Source organism: Mirounga leonina, unplaced genomic scaffold (assembly GCF_011800145.1).
Source record: "Mirounga leonina isolate KUSES-001 unplaced genomic scaffold, KU_Mleo_1.0 Mir_127, whole genome shotgun sequence".
In the NCBI taxonomy this organism is placed as follows: domain Eukaryota; kingdom Metazoa; phylum Chordata; class Mammalia; order Carnivora; family Phocidae; genus Mirounga; species Mirounga leonina.
Window position 1 is genome coordinate 12,021,094 of NW_023270316.1, and position 22,111 is coordinate 12,043,204.

General features: G+C 42.6%; 1 long non-coding RNA gene across 3 annotated transcripts in view; it reads left to right on the plus strand.

Annotated features, from left to right (window-relative positions):
- Window positions 1-17,797, plus strand: part of LOC118009274 — a 48,694-nt gene extending 30,897 nt beyond the window's left edge. Inside the window, exons 9-13 of one of the 3 annotated variants that reach the window (XR_004678867.1) lie at window positions 2,232-2,401; window positions 5,792-5,911; window positions 8,361-8,478; window positions 16,376-16,420; window positions 17,053-17,797. This is a non-coding gene — a long non-coding RNA (uncharacterized LOC118009274). Of the gene's footprint in view, window positions 1-2,231; window positions 2,402-5,791; window positions 5,912-8,360; window positions 8,479-15,023 lie in introns of all 3 variants that reach the window. The other 2 variants (XR_004678865.1, XR_004678866.1) reach the window with 2 other exon arrangements.
- Window positions 17,798-22,111: the final 4,314 nt, after the last annotated feature.

The following is a 22,111-nucleotide window of genomic DNA, read 5'->3' on the forward strand; positions in this document are numbered from 1 at the left end:
CACCCAGGCGCCCCCTCAGAGGCATGATTTTACCTATGTTTGTGAATATCAGCAATAATACCTCTGCCTTTGGCGGTCTCTTAAAATGTTTTACCCAGAACACTTGTTATTCCCAGTTCTATGCAGTATTAGGTGTGTGACTGTCACTTGAGAAGACTGAACTGTAACATCTCTTAGATGACTTCAGGCCTTGACCTCTGTCATTCAGTTTTTCACATAAAAGGGATATAGTTGTGAGAAAGCAATTCAAATGAGTGCACCTTCAACAGTGTTTGAATGTCAAATCTCAAAAAAACCCAGGACTATTAGATTAGTGGTTCTCAATCACTTTTCAGCCAGAATACAAGCCCATGGGCTACTCTTTTATACAACCCTAAACATTTTTACTGGAAGCAAAATACTACAGTATTGGAATAATCCTACAAAACATTTTTATTCACCACACTGCCAGAGTCACATTCCCCATTTACGCACAGGGTTATCTAACAGAAATGGTCTTGCTTCAAAGCCCCTCCAGGAGACGTACAGACATTATCCAGACCTCTACCCACCTTACATTATTGCTAAGCCAGTGAATCTATGTAGCTGAACCATAAAAATACAAATTTGCAAGTTTGAGCAGCCAGAGAAATTTATTCACTTCCTATGTCTACTGAGGGTTTTTGAACCTAATACACCAGAATTTGGTCTCTGTGTTCAAATTACTAGCACTCTGACTCATTCCACAACACAGATAGAATGAATTTGCGCATATCTCTCCCTGAGGACACAAAAAGGGAACTTGAGGCTGATATTAAAATAGATTCCTCATTCTCTGAGAACTCAGTGGGCTGTTTATGTTATCGAAAGTTCTGGCACTGTGGGTCAGGCTCTACTGGGTGCTGACAGCTCACCATCTCAAAGGACACGTTCAAGACAATGTGGGAAAGATCCCAGCACTTTGCAGAGAGGCAGTGGGGCCCTTAGGCCTGTTGACAGAGCTGTTGAAGGCGGGTGGCAACTGTAAAGCAGGAGCCCTGAACAGTCAAAGCTTCTTATCAGCGACGCAGCTAACTGTCCTCACAGAAATCTCCTGCAGAGGTGGCTGGATTTAATGACACTGACTGATGGTGAAACAGAAACTGAATCAAGAAGAGTGCTTTGCCCCAAGGGGCTACAAAAGCACAACACTAATCTTAAATAAATCCAAAAACAGTAGCTGTGTCTAGTGCTCTAGATATTTAGGGTTTAAAGATTTTATTTATTTATTTGAGAGAGAGTGAGAGAGCGAGAAGCAGAGGGAGAAGCAGGCTCCCCGCTGAGCAGGGAGCCCAACTCGGGGCCAGATCCCGGGACTCCAGGATCATGACCTGAGCCAAAGGCAGCCGCTCAACCGACTGAGCCTCCCAGGTGCCCTGTTATTCAGGGTTTAGACACGAGAATCCAAAGTCCCAGGAACTTCATCAGAGTCTAAGAGGTATGATGTACATTAGTCCAGAGAGGCTCACTGCCATATCATGCAATAGCCAAATCTAACTGGCTTAACCAAAAAAGAGTCACAATCCAAGATGGCAGGTGTGGGGCAAGGAGCTCTGCTCCACATGGTCACTCAGGGACTCAGGCTTCACTTACCTGGTGGCCCTTCCGTCTTTTGGAGCCCTAGACTCCTCTGAAGATTCTCTGCATCCAACCAACAGACAAGGGGAGAGGGACTCTTGGAAAATCCAAGGAGAGATTAGGGACCACATTCTACTGGCCAAGACTAGTTACATGACCACCTCTGTACAGCAGGGACTTGGGAGGTGCAGTCTAGCTGTGTGACTGGGAAGGAAAGGATAGTTTGATATTGGTGAGCACCAGCAACCTCTTGCAAGCATTTGATGAATGAAAAGAATGAAACCAGTTTTGAAAACAAACTTGTTAGGGACGCCTGGGTGGTTCAGTCAGTTAAGTGTCTGACTCTTGATTTCAGCTCAGGTCATGATCTCAGGGTCGTGAGATGGAGCCCCAAGTCGGGCCCTGCACTCAGCACAGAGTCAGCTTCTCCCTCTCCCTCTGCCTGCCGCTCCCACTGCTTGTGCTCTCTCTCTCTCTCAAAAAAAAAAAAAAAAATTAATAAAATCTTAAAAAAAAAAGAAAATGTCTTCAATTGCTTAGATTTTACATAGTCAGAAAGCATAAATAATTCTCTGCAAGGTGTGAATGAATAAAGATAGATTAATCTTCCCAGAATTAATCTGTATTCTTTGCAGAGTGATGTCAGCTATGTGGTGGAAAAGTCTTCTACTATCTTCCCCAGAAGGAACACCAATTTTGACAGTTGCCCACGGATGAGAGTGCTTTTGGGGAGGTCCAGGAGTTTAGCAGAGAAGCTCCAGCACATCATTGAAGGAAAAAAATCAGGAGTGGACACATGAAGATGGTAAGAGGAACAGTTTTATTTTACCCACATTGCTCCTCTTCCAAAGTGGAACAGCTCAGTGTCAAGAGAGACCTTGTCAGCTGGCTGGCAACTTCTCCCATAGGGGAAAGTGAAAGTATGTGAGTGAACGCTTGGCTTCCCCAGCTGTGTGGAGAGACCCACTTCTTTCTCAGTCCATCCAGAATACTGAGGTGAGCTGTATGACTCGGGGGAGGGGCTGGGAGAACAGCAGCCTGGGCTCTTGGAGGGCAGCAGAGGGACATGGATCCTACTAAGCTACTAACTGCTTCTAGAAGTCCATCAGGAATCCCACCCAGGAGCCACTGGGGACACCTCGCCTGCAGATCCATACAGATACAGCAGTAAGGGCAAGATCTCTTAAAGTACTACCAGCCTGCAAAAAACACTGGACTTCAAGGCTGAAAACCAAGGGTTGGCTCTGTCCTAAGGCGAGCTAGTGCCCACACCTGTGGAATGAGAGCTAACCATTTTGCTTTATTTCAACACAGCAGAAGCAGAATGCTTGTAGATCATTCATCCTAAAACTTCTTCAAGCCATGTTCTTTCATGTACATGCACCTTCAAGGGGTCCCTTTCCCTCAGAATCTGAGATGTTTATGCTCTGGCCCCAATCAGCTTTTCTAGGTTGACCTCCAAGAACTCTCCTGCCATGTTTTGCGTTCCAAATATACCTGATACTCTGTTCCTGCACTCACTCCTCACCCTCTGCCTCTGTGCCCTTCCTCCTCCCTCCTCAGAGAATGAACCCTCTTTCATATTCACCGGTGGAAATCCCATCAAGGTCCAGGAAAAAGGCCTTTTCCTCTGAAATTTCCCCTCATCTATCTGAATCTCCACAACACTTGGGGACCCTCTCTTCTGTCAAGTACTTCGTTACTTATGTTCATTGTTTCCTCTCTATCCCTAGAAGAAGTGATGTTTCTCTCAATGGTGTATGTATCTCCTTCAACTTTCTGTTCCCCCATACAGCCTAGTAAGATGACTTTCACCTAGGAAAAATACACGAAACATTTATTACATGTTTCATGGACTTAAAATGAAGCACATTAATGGTATCAATATTTGTCAACAAAAAACAACTTTCAGTTACAACACTTAACTGTGTGTTAGACTCTGTCTTAAGAACTTTTCATGTATTATATCATGTAATCGTCATGTAGATATTTCTATATAAATAATATTTATATTTATTTTCAGTTTGCTTGACTATTTTATAACTATTTTATATTTGGCTACTTTATGTATAACTTAATAACTCACTAGCTTGTAATATAGTAGTTCCAAAATTAAAATTAATCATTAGAGCAAATACAATATAAACTTTCCCATTTAGGTAGACTCATGTTTAGGAATTTCATATTTTTTTGGTTAAAAAAGGCTTTTTAAAAAAGATTTTATTTATTTATTTTGAAAGAGAGAGAGAGCAGACAAGCAGGGGGAGGGAGAGAGAGAATCCCAAGCAGAATCCTTGCTGAGTGCAGGGCCAATGCAGGGCCGATCCCACAACTCTGAGATCATGACTTGAGCTGAAATCAAGTCAGATGCTTAACCAAGTGAGCCACCCAGGCTTCCCTGATTAAAAAGGCTTTGATTTAAAGTACCTTGGTAGTGGGGCACCTGGCTGGCTCAGTGGGTAGAGCATGCAACTCTTGATCTTGGGGTCAGAGTACGAGCCCCATGTTGGGTGTAGAATTTACTTAAAAAAATAAATAAATAAATTGGTAGTTAAAAGAATCAGTGTATATTAATCAAATGATAACACATAGGAAAGTGGTGACAATTAATAAAGAAATGGATTGTTTGTAGATTGTGCCCATAACAACAAAAAAAACCAGTATTTTTTCTCATTAGATCATGATTATCCACTATTTTTTGAAGTGGCTTTTAAGGAGAAATTGTAGTGAATTCCTGCTCTGTGAGAAGAATTCTTTTCCTGCCCTATGATTCCCATTGCTAACATAGGGCACAGGCCAAATTTTTGACCTCTTGCTCTTGAAAGCATTCTCTTAATCACATTCTTAGTTATTCTGTCAGCAAGTCAGAAAATGGATTTATATTTAACATGCAATCCACGGTAGTACTCCTTGAAACTGTTAATTTTTATAGTCAGTCAGGCCTAATCACCAAGTTCACTGTCTGGTCATTGCCAAAGAGGTTGCTCACTCCTTCCTCCCCTTGCTCACTCATTATAGCTAGGTTTCTCTTTCTTTTATTGTGGTATAATATATTTAACATAAAACTTATCATTTTAACCATTTTTAGGTATACAATTTAGTGGCAGTAAGTACATTGGCGGATGGTTCTGCAATCATCACCATCATCCATCCCTATGACATTTTCATCAGCCCAAACTCTGTACCCATTAAACAATAACTCTGCATTTCTCCCTCCCACTGGGGAGCAACCTGGCAACCACCATTCAATTTTCTGTCTCTGTGAGTTTGACTATTTTAGGTACCTCATGTAAGTAGAATCAAGCACTGAATATTTTTAAATCGTCTCCTTCCTTAAAACAAAAACAAAAACAAAAAACCCTCCCAAAAAACTAAAAAACTCATGTATTATATAATAAGCATTTTTGATTAAACAAATTGGTTGAGTTTATTGAAAAAACTAAATAAATCCCCTCTACCCTGGGGCTCCTGGGTGGCTCAGTTGGTTGAGCATCCAGCTCTTGGTTTCGGCTCAGGTCCTGATCTCATGGGTCATGGGATCAAGCCCCACATTGGGCTCCATGCTCAGCAGGAGTCTGCTTGGATATTCTCTCTCCCTCTGCCCCTTCTCCAGCGCACGCTCTCTCTCTAATAAATAAATAAAATATATTTTTTTTTAAATCCCCTCCATCCCTCAAAAAAAGATTGCAGATGAGGGATTATTTGACCTGTATGTGTACCAAAGCTTCATCAACATAGGCTAGCACCACTTAGAGTTTCTAGAAAAGTTTCACTCCCTGGTCATAGGGGAGATATCCCAAGAATTCTGGGATTTCCCCAATCTCTAGGAAAGAAGATTATGCTTTTTGATTGTGAAAGTAAAAGGTTTTGGTTTTGTTTTTTCCTATCCCTATCAATTTAGGAGAATATTTGCTGAGGGGAACACATTTTTTTTTCCCCCCACATCAAATCAAATGACTAAAGCTAACTGGTTAAAAATTTCAGTGTTTTTTTTTTTAGAGGTAGTCCAGTTTTAGTAAAAATGAATGATTGGTTTTTAGTTGGCCTCAAAAATGTCATCAGAAAATGCACAGATATTTCCTTTATTTTATGTAACAATTGTTAGCATACGGGCTTCCTTTTAGTTTCTAAATGTAAATGTAGACAAAGGGAGCTATTTATTTTGGTTCAAACACCTTTTTTTTTTTCCCTTCAGTGTTGAAAAAGGAAGTCGACTATGTGGTTATCTCATGATACCTCATGAGCTTGGCCTGACATCTCAGCTGCCCTTTGACCCCTGCAGCCATTGCAACAGAAACCACCTGGCCTCCCTCAGGTGAGAACTGGCAGCCCCCTGCCGCAGCTCCTCCCAGCGCTTCTCCTTTTCTGCCCTGAAAATGTCTCCTTGGCACTCACGTATGTGCAACCTGGAAGTATGGGGGCGGGGGGGGGGCGCCAGGGGTCATTTTCTAAGTCAGTTTGGTGGGACACAGTAGTCCCCGATACTTGATCAAACATTATTCCGAAGGTTTCTGGGAAGGTGCTGTTTGATGCGATGAACATTTAAATCAGTGGACTTTGAGTAAAGCATCCAATCAGCTGAAGCTTTCAAGGGAAAAAGACAGACTCTCCTCCCCACAAGAAGGAATTCTGCCCGCTGGTGGTCCTGTAGATTTATACCACAACTCTTCCCGAGTCTCCAGCCTGCCAGCCTACCGCACCAGCTTTCAGATTTGCTAAGTCTCCACAATCACGTGAGCCAGCTCCTTAAAATAAATCTGTCTATCGTCCAGCTAGCTAGCTAGCTCCTGTTGTTTCTGTTTCCTGGAGAATCCTTAGAAAGCTGGGGAAGAGAAGTTAGTACCTCATGGGACATCCCTTGATCCAATGGGAAACAGGAGGCTTGGATAAACGCTTCCCCCTTATAAATGACTCTCAGGTGCTCAATATGGCTCCTTAGAAGGTCTCAGCAGGATCCAGCCTCAGTTGGTCACTAATGTGACCAATAAAACATCTTCCAGTTGGTTCTGCCTTCTCCCTGATTTCTCTCTTCTTAGCTGCTTGCTCTTGCCTGGGGATCACTTCCCAAGACAACCTACCCTCACACAAACCCTTGCAGAGATAATGTCAGCCATGTCTCTCTGTGCTTCTTTGTGTCTCTGTCTCTCCCTCTTTGTCTCTCACACACGCACCAACACCCCTCTCCACTCCACTTTCCTCCGTGTTGGTTTTGCTCTTCAGTAGGTTAAGCTTACCTCAACTGGAGTCAAGACACCCACAGTTTCAGGCTTGTGTCTTACTAACTTAGCAAGCCCAGGGAAGAAGAGCATGTTTCCCCCAGTAGTGCTAACAAAACTCCTGGCCTTCCTGGATGCTTCCTGATTCTGATTCCCGGGGCCTAGGTAGTGGCCCAGCTCTGAACCAATCATTGGCTTCGGTCAGGAGGCTGGTGGTGAGGTCAGCCCCACCCAACCCATGTACTTTGAGAGCAGGAAAGGTATGCCCATCCAAAGGGGGTCCATATAGGAAAGCAAATCCACAGACTGAGGAAACTTAATTCCTCTTCGACCTCATCTCTGCCTAAATTCATTCCCTCTTGGGGTGCCTGGGTGGCTCAGATGGTTAAGCATCTGCCTTCGGCTCAGGTCATGATCCCAGGGTCCTGGGATCGAGTCCCACATCGGGCTCCCGGCTCAGCGGGGAGCCTGCTTCTCCCTCTGCCTCTCTCTCTCTGTCTCTCATGAATAAATAAATAAAATCTAAAAAAAAATAAATTCATTCCCTCTTCCCCTCAAGACAGCCAGGAAGCAGCTTCTATTCCTTTCCTGATTACCTCCTGACTTAGCGCCAGGAGCCGGAGGACCCTGGATGTGTGGGCAGACCTCCCACCTAAGTAGTAAGTGTAGGACATCCTCAGAATGACTCCTTCCCCTTCATTGCCTTACAAGCATAGGACTTCAGAACGATGGTGCCCCACTCAGGTCTCCCTGCCTCGTGATCTACCTCACCTCTCTCTTCCTCTGACCCTTTCGGTTTCCCAACACCAACTGAGTGTCCTACAGTTCAATTCATTTCTGACACTAACTACCCAGCGTTAGCACAGACCCCACACGTTAGGAAGGGCTCAGTCCTATAAGACTGCTCCTGCTTCAGACACCAGCTTGAGGTCTTGGGGGCCACTTGAACTTCTGTCCAACTCAGCTGCAAATTCAGGGGTTCTCACAATGCCCCCCTCATGTTTGATAATTCACTGGAACAACTCACAGTACCCAGGAAAGTACTAGACTTGTAATTATCATTTTGGTATAAAGGATTCAAATAAACAGCCAGATGAATGGGGTATATAGGGTGAAGTCTGGAGGGGTCCAGAGTGCAGGAGCTTCTGTTCCTATAGGGTTGGGTTATTCCACCCAACAGGTACATAAATTGCTCACCATCCAGGAAGCTCTTCTAAACCTTTGTGTTCAGGGTTTTTTAAATCAAGGTGTCATTATACAGGCATGATTGATTACATCATTGGCTTAAACTCAATCACCAGCCCCTCTCCCCTCCCAGCCATTAAGGGTAGGGCTGAAAGTTCTAACCCTCTAATCCTATAATTGGGTTTTCCAGGCGGCTGCCCCTATCCGGAAGCTGTCTAGCTCCCACACCCACCCCAGTCACATCATTAGCATAGCAAAGGCACGCCTAGCTCTCAGGAAATTCCAAAAGTTTTTGACGCTCTGTGCCAGAAAACAGGGGCAAAGACCAAATCTTATTTTTATTATACCACACTCTTCTTTCAGGACTGCCTGCCTAGTGACCCACCACTTGCCATCTGGAGGAAGATTCTGGCTGCAGAGCGATGGAGATGGTGGGCTCCGGACTCGTGTATTGGGAACTCCATCTTCGACAATGATCAATGTAATTGATTTCCTTTTTTTTTTTTTTAAAGATTTTATTTATTTATTCATGAGAGACAGAGAGAGAGAGAGGCAGAGGGAGAAGCAGGCTCCCAAGGAGCAGAGAGCCTGATGCGGGACTCGATCCCAGGACCCTGGGATCATGACCTGAGCCACCCAGGCGCCCTTGATTTCCTTTTTTAAAGTGAATAAGCAGACACACTCATCAAAGTAAGCATTAGTCTTAGAAGCAGAAAAATGTTCACCTTTAGCCCAAAAGGCTGACCTATAACCTGCATAGTTTTTGATAAGGATTAAGTAAGTGCTGGTTGCTACATTCTTAAAGGATCTCATGATGTCCTGCACGTCTCATCAATAGTTAATGTCAAACTGAACGATAAGTTCCAGAGAAATCTTGTGGAAGTGGTTTTATGAGTAGAAATTTGAAGAAACATTTATGATCTAATACTCCATGCCTGTTCCCTCGCCCTTGAGCACTAAGCAGAAGACCACCAGCTTCACACAGCAGAAGTGCGGCTCTTTCGCCCCTGGGTCCTGTCCCCGTGCTACTTAAACTTACTAAATTGCACCGTGAAATGTCTCAAGAATTCTTGACTGTCGCGCTCAATGATCCCACAACATTACTAACTTTAGTAGGTTCATAAAAGAGAAGTATATTCTCATCAATGTGACTTTGAGCTTGGTTACCCCTTTGTGCTAGATATGGAGAGTCAGATCCTCCTTCCACCACTTCAAGGAATTTTAGGTTGAAGAGCTTCAAAGTTTAGGGTAAGATTCCCAGATGTGGGAAGCAGAGTCAGCAAGCAGCTGACTCTGTTCTATTAGAGTCTGTCTCCAATGCAGAGGGTCACCTCACCTCACTTGGGGTCATGCACTTCCTGGGCAGCTTACAGCCAGTGATGAGTAATGAAGGCCCAGTCATTTCAACTCAATGCAAGACAACTCTAATGGGCAGCATTCACTCCAGAGCCACCTGTCTGGTTGGCCAACGCCAAGGTTTTGATGGGTCTACACTGCATTTCAACTTCTTCCTTCCTTTCTGCCTGACCTGATTTTTTCTCCTCTGAACAGGTGTCATAAATATCTTGTCCCCCGAACTCCATCTCATATCTTCTTCTAGAGTACTGACCCTGTGACACCTTTGTAAAACCCTAAACCTGGTGTATTTGTGCATCCTTCCCAACACTGGTTTCAACAGTAAGTGAAATAACTAGGATGGCCCTATCCTCCCTATCTGGTATTGGTGATCTCAGCTCCAGTTAGAGTCCTTTTGACCCCCAATTTTCTCCTTGGTTAGGATTAAACCACTCAAGATTATTGCCATTCTCTTTAACAAGGATAATCTTAAGTGGTTTTTCTTCCTTTGAATGGCTCTCCTTCCTTTTCCTACTCAATGTGGAGTTGCTTGTGAGGAAATTGGATTCTTTTTGTTTGTTTGTTTTTAAATAATTGATCAATTTAAAGGATTATAGTCTCCTCACAAACAAAAGTTTTGGGGGGACTGTTTTCCTCAGAGACCTTCACTTTCTTGGTTTCCCCTCTCACCTAAACACAGAGGCTCTTCATCTAAAACTCTTGTCCTGGGCTGGGAGGCTTAGTTGGTTAAGCATCTGACTCTTGATTTTGGCTCAGGTCATGATCTCAGGGTTGTGAGATCAAGCCCTGTGTTGACTCTGGGCTCAGCAGGGAGTCGGCTTGAAATTCTCTCTCTCCTTCTGCCCTTCCCCGATCTCATAAATAAATAAATAAATCGATAAATAAATAAATCTCTTACCCTAAACATTGAGGCTCTTCAATCTAAAACTCTTGCCCTAATCTTTCTCTTGATAGGCAGTTAGCCTATTAATCAAGGTCCATCTCCAACGTCATCACCTGTTGTACATGCACATAAATTCTGTGTTCCAGCCAAGTCCATCTATTTAATCTTTGAGCATTAGGCCCATTTCTAAAACCTATATCCATGCTCTCCTCCTCAGGCTGCTTCTCTGCCTGGGTGTACTCCCCTGTCTTTTCATTCCCACTTCTAGTCCCCCCTCCTCCATGAAGACTCCCAGCTTTCACTTATTTCTTTGGGCCCTGAACACCTATATTTAGGAGTCATGTGCTACCTTGAACTCTCTCTTACTCTTTTATGTAAATGTCCTTTCTCCCCATCTCGACTGCATACGTACTCCTGTCTTCTGGAGAGTCTTATGCTCTCCATGAGTTTGCCACTTTCTCTGACCCCCTATATCACCCGCATGGCAGATGTGTCCATCATTATTGCTGCATAGTGAGCCATTCACTGTCCTGTGGTTTGACTGAGCTCAGCTGAAAGTTCTCACATAAGGGCTTTCATGCAGCTGCAATCAGACAATGAGCTGAGGTCTCAGCCATCTGTGGTCCCCATTCCCCATCTTACCTGAATTGCAACCTTCAGGGGATCCCTTGCTTGGTCTGCCTGATGTAGGGCTTGCTGCTCCTGTTCATCACTGTGTAGTCACATGGCTACTGTCATACTTGGTCTCACTTCAAATACCAGCATATTTGATCAGCATATCAGGAAGTAAAATAGGCTTCATGAGAACAACCAGGGACCAGGCAGAGTTGGTAATTTACCTTCATCATTGAACCCAGCTCTTAGTTGGCAGCTGCTGTTCCTCATGTCCAATAATGCTGTGCACTAATTTTACTGTCAAAGGGATACATGAAAACGACAGATTAAAAAGCTCTCAGAGATTCCCTTGAGATTGGCTTAAATTCCAAGAGGAGGTCATTCTATATAACATTGTTTTCTTCCTCTCAAAAACATTTTCTTTCCATTGTATGCCAACGCCCATCATGTGTCATAGAGGTGTTAATCATCTGTGTGGAATTATGTTTTCAAAGTCTCTGAAAAAAACCAGCCCTCTCCCCTGCCCCCACCAACTGAGCTCACAGACTATGGCCCTCTGGACATGTACAAACCAGTCTGATTTTTTTTTGCTATTGGGTTACCAGCCAAGTTGCTAAACTGACTTGACTTGTTGGTTAAATACCTGTGGATTCAGGGAAAACTAGTCAATCTCATTTAAATCAATCCTAGACACAGAGATGTTTCTCCAGGGATTGCATAGTGAGTGCTGAAGTCCCCAGCAGAGAGGACAAGCAGTCGCTGGGTGAGGTGATGACATTACAAGTGTTATGTTTGCACTCTTGGTCTCTAAGTCACTACCTGTGAAAATATGTGGAGTCGTAATGACTGTTTCAGACATGCCAAGTATAGAGTTTGACTCAGCATTTCACTTTGATGGGAAGAACCTCAAAAGACAATGAACGGACAAGACCTGAATGTGTATCATGTTACAAAACCAGGCATGTAGAAGCATGTTTCGAAAACAGGTTAGAGACTTGCTCCCCCTAAAATTTTGTCCATCTCAGTATGTGGCATCACTGTCCATCTAGTTATTCAGGCCAAAGCCTCAGAGTCGACATCTCTTTCCCTCACCATACCCACCCCACTCCACCCTCCCTGCCATGTTTGCTATATCAGCCAAGCTCTAGCCTCACAATCCCTACATTCTCAAACCTACCACTCATCACCACATCCACCAACATCACTCCAGCCCAAGCCAGCTGGCCCTCCTACTTGGACAACTGCAATAGTCTTCTACCTTATTCATAGATTCAACCAAAAAATATTTTTTTAATTTCCGCAAGACAAAAAAATACCATAATAAAATCAACGACAAATGACTAAACAGGAAAAATCCCTCTCCCCCCTCCACAAAACCAAGTTTAGATTCCTTAATATATAAAGAGTTAATAGAGTTTATTATTATTATTTTATTTTATTTTTTAAGATTTTATTTATTTATTCATGAGAGACAGAGAGAGAGAGGCAGAGGGAGAAGCAGGCTCCCAAGGAGCAGGGAGCCCGATATGGGACTCGATCCCAGGACCCTGAGATCATGACCTGAGCTGAAGGCAGACGCTTAACCGTCTGAGCCACCCAGGTGCCCCTATTATTATTATTTTAAAATACAGTTCATTATTTAAAAGTAAATATTTAAATGGAAAAATGGGCAAATTATTTGAGTACTTTGTAATAAAGGAAATATAAATAATTCATAAATAAATGATAAGATGCTCAGTCACACCCTAACAAGAAAAATGAAATTCAAAGTTTAATGAGATCCTGTTGATACTTATAAGATTGGAAAAATTCACAAAATTTAATAATGCCCTGAGGCTGATGGAGGAACTGATGGTGGTGGGAGGGTAAATTGGCCCATTCTCTTTGGAGGACAATTTAAAAAGTGATAGCAGATTGTCACATGCATTTACTTTTTTTTGACCTGGCAATGCTACATCTAGAATTTTATTTTACAGATATATTTGCACAATATAAATGCAAATACATATTGAAGGAACAAAAAAACCCAGCCAAATGCCCACTGGTAGGGAACTAGTTAAATAGGTTGTGGTATATCCATGGAGTGAAATTCTATGCAGCTGTGAAAAAGAATAAAACAAAATGACTTGGTATTGATAAGAGAAAATTTCCTAGAAGTATTATTAAATTGTAAAAAGCAAGATGCAGAAGAGCATACATAATATGCTATCATGTCTTAAAATATGGGTGTGGAAATATACATATTTTCTTGCATATGTATAGACTGTTTCTGGAAGAATATACAAGACAGTGGTAACAGTGGTTACCTCTGGAAATATGATCAGAGAATTAGGGGTAAGGAAGAGGAGACTTGCTTTTTACTATATTTCCTTTATGACATTCGAATTTATACTACATTAGAGGATTACCTATTTTTCAAAAAACCATAATGTATCATTTAAAATTTTTTTCCCATAAAAGTTTAAATGATAATTTTATTTTGGTAATATAAAGTTAAATTCTGAAAGATAAAGAGAAAAAACAAGTTTTATCTTGTCATTTTAAAGGAAAGCATTAGCAATGTTTTCTGGAAAAGTGTGAGATTTTACTTAAAGAAATAATAAGAAATTTCACTTCTATTATGTCTTTCTGTTTTCAGAATTACAACATATAAACTAATACTTCAGACAAAATAATAGCTAAATTAATAGTGTTTACTGTGAGCAATACTGTGTGAAATGCTTCAGAATTATAGTACTGTTTTCATCTCCCTGTTATAGATAAGGAATGAAAGCTCAGAGAGATGAATTAACTTCCCTAGGGTCACAGAGCTAGGAAGTTACAGAGCTGATGGAAACTTACACAGCCTGACACCAGAGCCCACATTCTTAACCACTGTATAGTTTATTTATTGTGTTATTAATGATTCATTTGTTTCACACAAAACAACACTTAAGGGTACATAATTTCCAATTCAAAACAAATACTTATCAGAAAAAAGCATCTAGCTTGACCATAGGAAATAAAAACACAAGTGTTGTAAATTCTTAAGTCCCATAAATAAAGCCATGATACTGTTTCTGATTTTATGGTCAGTGATTCAGAAAGATAAAAATATCGTATTTTAAGACACTTGAATAACAATTGGGAAATATGACAGCTGGGTTATACATATAGTACACATGATTCTTTGTTTATATTCTTTTTTTTTTTTAAGATTTTATTTATTTATTTGAGACAGAGAAATCGAGAGACAGAGCATGAGCAGAGGGGGAGGGGCAGAGGGAGAGGGAGAAGCAGACTCCCAGATGAGCAGGGATCCCAGGACCCTGGGATCATGACCTGAGCTGAAGGCAGACATTTAACCCACTGAGCCACCCAGGTGCCCCTGTGTTTATATTCTTGACCTTCATGAAATCTTTTGTTTTTATTTTAATTTGAGTTAATATTAGTTTATATCAATGTAATATTTGTTTCAGGTTTACAATATAGTGATTCAACAATTCTATGCATCACCTGGTGCTCATCACAAGTTCACTCCTTCATCCCCATCATCTGTTTCACCCATCCCCCATGCCCCTGCCCTCTGGTAACCATCAGTTTGTTCTCTACAGTTAAGAGTCAGTTTCTTGGTTTGTTTCTCTTTGTCTCTTCTTCCCCCTTTGCTCATTTGTTTTGTTTCTCATGAAATCTTAAAGTAACAAAGAAAATGCTTTAGGTCAGTGTTAAGGATTGAATTGTGCTCCCCCCACCCCCCATGCAAGATATGTTGAAGTCCTAACTTCCTATTATAGGTTGATTTGTGTTCCCTCAAAATTCTTATATTGAAGTCCTAATTCCTATTACCTCAGAATGTGACAGTATATGGAGAAAGGGTCTTTACAGAGATAACCAAATTAGGGTGGGCCCGAATCCAATATGACTAGTATCCTTAAAAAAAGAGGAAATAGGACCCAGACACAGACATGCACAGAGGGGAGATGGTATGAAAAGACACAGGGAGAAGACAGCCATCTACAAGCCCAAGACAGAAGCCTGAAACTAATTCTTCCTTCAGGGCCCTAAACAAACACTAGCCTCCCCGACCCATGAATGTGACCAAATTTGGAAACAGGGCCTTTGTGGATACAGTCAAGTAAAAATGAGGCCATACTAATTAGGGTCCCAATCCAACATGAGTGGTGTCCTTATAGGAACAAGAGATGACACAGACACAGGAGAACCCCATGTGAAGACAGAGGTGGAGACTGGAGTGATGTGTTTATGAACCAAAGACTGCCGAGGATTGCTAGCAACCCCAGAAGCAAAGAGAGAGGTGTGGAACAGATTCTCTCCTAGACCCTTCTGAGGGAGCCTCACCCTGCCTGGCTCCTTGGACTGCAGACTTCTGGCCTACAGAACTGTGAAAGAACTCACTTCTGTTATAGGAAGTGCTCCTATGAGACCATTAACGGAGGGTGAGGGGAGCAGACCCGGAAGAGGACGCAGAGTGCTTGGCTCAGTTCCACAGGCAGTGATGTCACCTGGCCCCTGGGGGACTCTGGACTGTAAACGATGGCTGGGGCTGAGCTCACCCTAGACAAGGGGGCTAGAGTTCCTGCACCAGCACCCTACCAGTCACAGGTTACAGACCACCCCCAGGGACTTCACCTGCAGGCAAGTGGGATCCAGGAACTATAAGGGAGTTCTCCATAAAAGCACAGCACATGTTGCTTGTTGAAATCAAAAGCACCCCCAAAGACAGGAAGAAAAAAATGGTAAACAGGAATTCCAAGGGATCCAGGAAGAGCAACAGCATCATCCAACCTGTCGAATTATCTGCCCGTGATATCTGGAGTCCAGAAAGCCGGATGCTGATGTCCAGTCCTGCTATCTACTTGGGTAACTTTGGGGCATACATTTGCATCTTGGATCTTAGCTGACTCTTCTGTTAAAAGGAGATAATGTTAATGCTTTTACAATTTGTTTTTTCATAAAATGTTTGCTCTTTGGGGTTGATATTCAGATGGTATAACTATGTATTGGTTGCTAAAACATAAATGGTTCTGTATTGGGGGATAAATAGCCACTCCCCTTACTACTTTGGTCCCCTCCCTGGAACCCCTTGCATTTCCCTACAACCCAGCAATGAAAATGCTGGGCACAGCTGGGCATCTCCCTAACATTAGGGCCAGTGTTCTTTCTAATTAGCTGGCTGTTAAAGATTTTGACTATCATCCCCAGATCAAGCATGTGCTGTGTGTCTAATCCAGTGATCACAACTGTGAGGGACAGAAAAGAATTAGACCGTCTCTGCCTTCAAAAAGTTTAAACTTGGGGTGCCTGACTGGCTCAGTTGGAAGAGCATGCGACTGTTGATCTTAGATTACTTAAAAATAAAATCTTAAAAAAAAAAAAAGGTTACACTTTAATTGAGGTAGGGACAAACACAGTTTAAATAATTAGGAATAATTATGCGCTAAACTCTGTGTTTTAGTCCACGTGGGCTGCTGTAACAAAAATACAATTGACTGGGTGGCTAAACAATTATTTCTCATAATTCTAGAGACTGGAAAGTTCAAGGTCAAGACCTCAGCAGATCCAGAGACTGGTGAGAACCCTCTTCCAGGTTAATAGAAGGCTGTTTTCTCACTGTGTCCCCGCACGGCAGAAAGGGTGGGGTTGCCCTGGGTGAGTGGGTGGGGGTCCTTTTATAGGGGCACTAATCCTAATCCTGAGGGCTGAGCCTTCACCTCCCTAAGGTCCTACGTCTTAATGCCATCACATTGGGCATCTGAACGTCAACATATGAATTTTGGACAGGCACATTCAGTCCATAGTATTCTGCAATTCTAATACTAAAAAGTGAACATTTTCTGGAAGAAAAAATTGTCAAAACATAATGCAAGGGCACGGTATTAATCTCCAACTTTCCTGACTGGTTGAGTCCAGCCATGACCCTCAGGTTTCAGTAAGGCTCCAGGATATTCAAATTAAAAATTCATCAGTCAGTGGTTTTGTTAATGCAACTTCCATCACTTTATTACATTTTTCACAAATTAATGAGCTCTTTTCACATTGTGTATACTAATACAACTAAACTGAATACACAAGGAACCTGTAAAGTTCTCTAACCAATATTTTCTGTAATAGGATCTGTGGCATGTTACTTTCTAACAAAAAGAAGCTTTCTCCGGGGAAAAACAAAATAGCTAGTGCAAAGACACCTATGATTTCTTTCAGTGTATTCCAGGCCACATGGGTGCAAAAGGGAAAAGGAGATGAAAGAAGATCCACCATCTTCCGAGTGCAAGGCTTTGAAATGCAAATTCATTTCCACTTGACCACAGACCAAGAATATGAGTGTTTGATGACACCACATTGATTGACCATCTGGGTTGTGTTTGGTCCAAGTCCTCACCTCAGTTTCTGTTTCCTGAGATACAAAATATGACCCAAACTTACCCATGAATTTTGCCTAACTGGTAGTGTTCTCAAGGCCTAGTGAGAACCAAAGATGGCAATTAGAGCCAGAGAGTGATGAGTTAGAATCCAGGACCCTTCGGGAGAAGCAACAGGTATTGGGGAAAACTTCTGTTCTTCTTCCTGGTATTTTGGATAGGGCTTGGAAAATAATTTGAGAAAACTATGAGCCTCTTCACATAATTTCATGTTTACATCTAATTGTTTTCATCATAAATTTGACATTTCTAGAGTATTAAAAATACTGAATATTAAAATCTTAAAATAGTCTTAAACCATCACATCACTCATTTGAATAAACCTAATGGAATCTAAATGCCATAGCAATCTAATAATCACATCGTTCATTTAAAAACACAGATCATCTTTACAGTTGGACAGTTCTCGTTTCTTGTTTCCCTTCAAACTTCTATTTCTTTTCTACCTCTTCCTTAGTAGTTTATCTTAGTGTAATTTTTTTTTCTTTTTTTTTTTTAAAGATTTTATTTATTCACTTGAGAGAGAGAATGAGCGAGAGAGAGCATGAGAGGGGGAGGGTCAGAGGGAGAAGCAGACTGCCTGCCGAGCAGAGAGCCCGACGCGGGACTCGATCCCGGGACTCCAGGATCATGACCTGAGCCGAAGGCAGTCGCTTAACCAACTGAGCCACCCAGGCGCCCTTAGTGTAATTTTTTTTAAAAAGATTTTATTTACTTATTCATTTTAGAGAGAGAGAGCACAAGCATGAGTGGGGGGTGGCAGGGAGAGAAGCAGGGCAGGGCAGAAGGAGAGGAAGAGAGAATCTGAAGCAGACTCTGCACTGAGTGTGGAGCCTGATGCGGGGCTCCATCCCAGGACCCGGGCAGATCACAACCTGAGTGGAAACCAAGAGTCAGATGCTTAACTGACTGAGCCACCCAGGTGCCCCTTAATGTAATTTTTTACGCTTGAAAGTTTTTCTATTGCTCACCCTTTCATGATGCTTTGCAATAAAAATCTATAAATTTATTTATTTATGTATTTATTTTATTTATTTTTGAGAGAGAGAGAGATTGAACTGCACAGGGGTGGGGAGGGGAGGGCAGGGGCAGAGGGAGAGGGAGAGAGAATCTTAAGCAGGTTTCACACTCAGCTCGGAACCCACTTCGGCGCTCAGTCTCACAACCCTAAGATCATGACCTGAGCTGAAATTAAGAGTCAAATGCTTAACCAACTGGGTCATCCAGGCGCCCCCGTATATAAATTTAACTTTCTGTCACCATAAAATTGAAAGTGATAAAAATTTCTTTTGTATTGAGTTGATATTATAATTATAATTACTCTTAGTCCACAATTGATTAATAGAACAAAAATATATTACAGACTTTGATAAATGATAATTACAGTTTTATTGAAAATGTTGCCAAAAACCAGAAACAGCCTAGATGACCATTTATAGAAGAATGGATAAACCAACTGTAGTGTATTTATACAGTGAAATCTTGCTTAGGAATAGAAAGGGACAAACTACTTATACATGGAACAACACAGATGCCTCTTGAAAGCCTTTTTCTAAGAGAGAATCTAGACACAGAAGAGCACATGTTATATGATTCCCATTTATATGAAGTTCTAAAACAGGCAGAACTAATCTACGATCGAGGAGCATCAGAACAGTGGTTGCCTCTGGGGCAGATTTGGGGCAGGGATGGGCAAGGAAATGATGTCAGGGAATTTCTGGGTGATTGTAATGCTCTGTATCTTGACAGGATTTGAGTGACACATGTGTCACACAGGATGGTGCTCCCAGCATCTCATGGTGGTGGTGGGGGGGACCCAGGGAAGCTTCTGAACATCCTGTGATGCTCAGGACAGCCCTTCCCACGACAGACTCGTTCTGCCCCAAATGTCGACAGTGCAGAGGGGGAAAACCCTCCCAATACAGCCCTGGTTCCTGGATTTTCTGGGCTAAATCCATTTTCAGACATTCACATCAGAGCATATGTCTCAAATACAGGTTTAGCAGATGTGTTCCCCAGTGTCGGGAACCTTGAGGGGAACCATCCCTCAAATTTTAGCCAGAGGGATGAGATCTGCGTTCTGTTTTATTTTGGAGCTGGTGTCCTATTGGCTGCCTCTTCTCTACTCTCATTTTTTAGACTCTTAGACTAATGCTCCCGAATGATTCTTAATCTTCCACGATCTCCAGGGAACCATGCTTCATCTTGCCTTCTACCTTTGGACAAAAACTCTCACGTAGGGGCACCTGGGTGGCTCAGTCGTTAGGCGTCTGCCTTCAGCTCAGGTCATGATCCCAGGGTCCTGGGATCGAGCCCCGCATCGGGCTCCCTGCTCTGCGGGAAGCCTGCTTCTCCCGCTTCCACTCCCCCTGCTTGTGTTCCCTCTCTCGCTCTGTCTCTCTCTGTCAAATAAATAAATAAAATCTTAAAAAAAAAAAAACCTCACGTACATACCTACACACACACACACACACACCCGCAGGTGTGCGCCATTTTGCACACATCCTATCCTCCCCGACGTATCTAATTTCTCCACTCACTGGGCTGGTCTATTTGTTGCCCCTTCTCTGCTCCTCCCCGCCCCGCACTCTACACTCAAGAGTCATTGGTGTCCCACATACTCTAAGGTTTGAAAATTATGTGCCGGCCTGACTCCTGGATGAGAATTAGAGTTGACGGTTTTCTGGAAAGCAAACAAAATTTGTTCCTTCTCACCTGGTCCTCCGTATCTCCTCCGCATAGAACTTTTCCAATGAATTTGTAAATCGGTTAAAATCTACTTGACTCAAATCCATATTGTTCACAGTGCTGATTTTTCTCTTTCCTGTCACAGAATTCCACTTCCCTGCTTTGGCTATGAGACCAGAGGGTCACACAGCAATTTTTAAAATGCAAGACTTACATTAAAGAGCTCTCCTGTCTTACTACACTCCATGGCACTTCTTCATTTCCCCTCTTCCGCCACCCACCTGTTCGTATTGGGCCAGAAAAGCAGCAAGAGAGGGAACACAAGCAGGGGGAGTGGGAGAGGGAGAAGCAGGCTTCCCACCGAGCAGGGAGCCCGATGCGGGGCTCGATCCTAGGACCCTGGGACCATGACCCGAGCCAAAGGCAGATGCTTAACCGACTGAGCCACCCAGGTGTCCCTCTTGGAGATTTTTTATATGTTACAGTTTACGAAATCTATTCTCTTCCTTTGAAAATGCTCTAGAAAATAAAACAACAATAAACACTGATTTTTTTCCAAATTTCTTTTTGAAACATCAATCTGTTACTTGTAAGTTTGCTTCCTACTCCTCTTAATACTTTAATGAGTTGTGTTAATCAGATCAGTAAGGGCTACATTTTTAATGATGGATATTTTATCGCTGGTCTCCTAGTGTGGTCAGCTTTAATTTTTAATCTACTAGTTTATTTATTTAAACATTGGCTGTTTGATCATTTGTATATTTGGTCTGTGACTCATTTCTCTAAGGCTGATTTCTTGTAAAATGCTGAAGCACAAATAAGGACAGTTATGTAATCAAATGGTGCTTTGATAACAGGCACAATGGGCATCAGCAATGAAATATGCATTCAGAGATCCGATAGCAAGAAAGGGAAAAAGTGGACTGAAAAAAAAGCGTGCAGAGTTTCAGGGACCTGTGGGACAATAACTGTCTAACATTCGTGTCACTGGAGTCCCCAGCCTCTGACCAGGGAGAGACAGAACACCAAGGGGAACCGGAGGGGAAATTTTGCTCCTTCCAGAAGCCTTTCTGAGATGTAGCAGTTTATACCTCCTGTCTGCACACATCCTGCAAGACCAGTCTTTCCACTCGTGCTTTTCATGAAGCTGTAGCTAGCTCTGCATGAGCCCCTTTGTGACCACTGCCTGTCTCCAGCCTGCCTCGTCCTGCTTCCCTCCCCACGGCTGCCTGGGGCGGGCACTCTCATCAACACATCAGCACAGAAGGTTTGATTCTGTTTTCTAGCAAATCCCTATCTTTTTATCCTTCTGGAATCCTGTTATTTATATGTTATTTCTCCTAGTTAATGTCTTTCAAGTTTATTTTTCTCTCTCACAATTTCCATTTCTTTGTAGATTTTCTCTGTCTTTTAAGCTTTTTAAAAAAATTTTTTTAAAGTTTTTATGTATTTATTTGACAGAGAGAGACAAAGTGAGAGAAGGAACACAAGCAGGGGGAGTGGGAGAGGGAGAAGCAGCCTTCCCACTGAGCAGGGAGCCCGATGTGGGACTCGATCCCAGGACCCTGGGATCATGACCTGAGCCGAAGGCAGATGCTTAATGACTGAGCCACCCAGGCGCCCCAGCTTTTTTCTTTCTTTCTTTTTTTTAGAGAGAGAGAGCGTGCGCGTGCACATGTGGGAGGAGGGGAAGGAGCGGGCGGGAGAGAATCTTAAGCAGGCTCCATGCCCAGCCCAGAACCCAACGCAGGGCTCGATCTCACCAGGAGATCATGACCTGAGCCTAAATCAAGAGTCAGACACTTAACCAACTGAGCCACCCAGGGGCCCCTAAGCTTTTTTTCTATTTGCCTTCCAAGTTGGGTCTTAATAGAGACTATTTTATCATTTATTTATTTATTTGTTTGTTTGTTTATTTATTTATGAATGATTTATTTATTTGAGAGAGAGAGAGCATGAGTGGGTGGCGCAGAGGGAGAGAGAGAGAGAATCTCAGGCAGACTCCCTGCTGAGCCCAGAGCCTGACACGGGGCTTGATCCCATGACCCCGAGATCACGACCTGAGCTGAAACCAAAAGTCAGCACTCAACCGACTGTGCCACCCAGGTGCCCAACAGTGACTATTTTAGCTTTTAATATTTTAGTTAAAAATG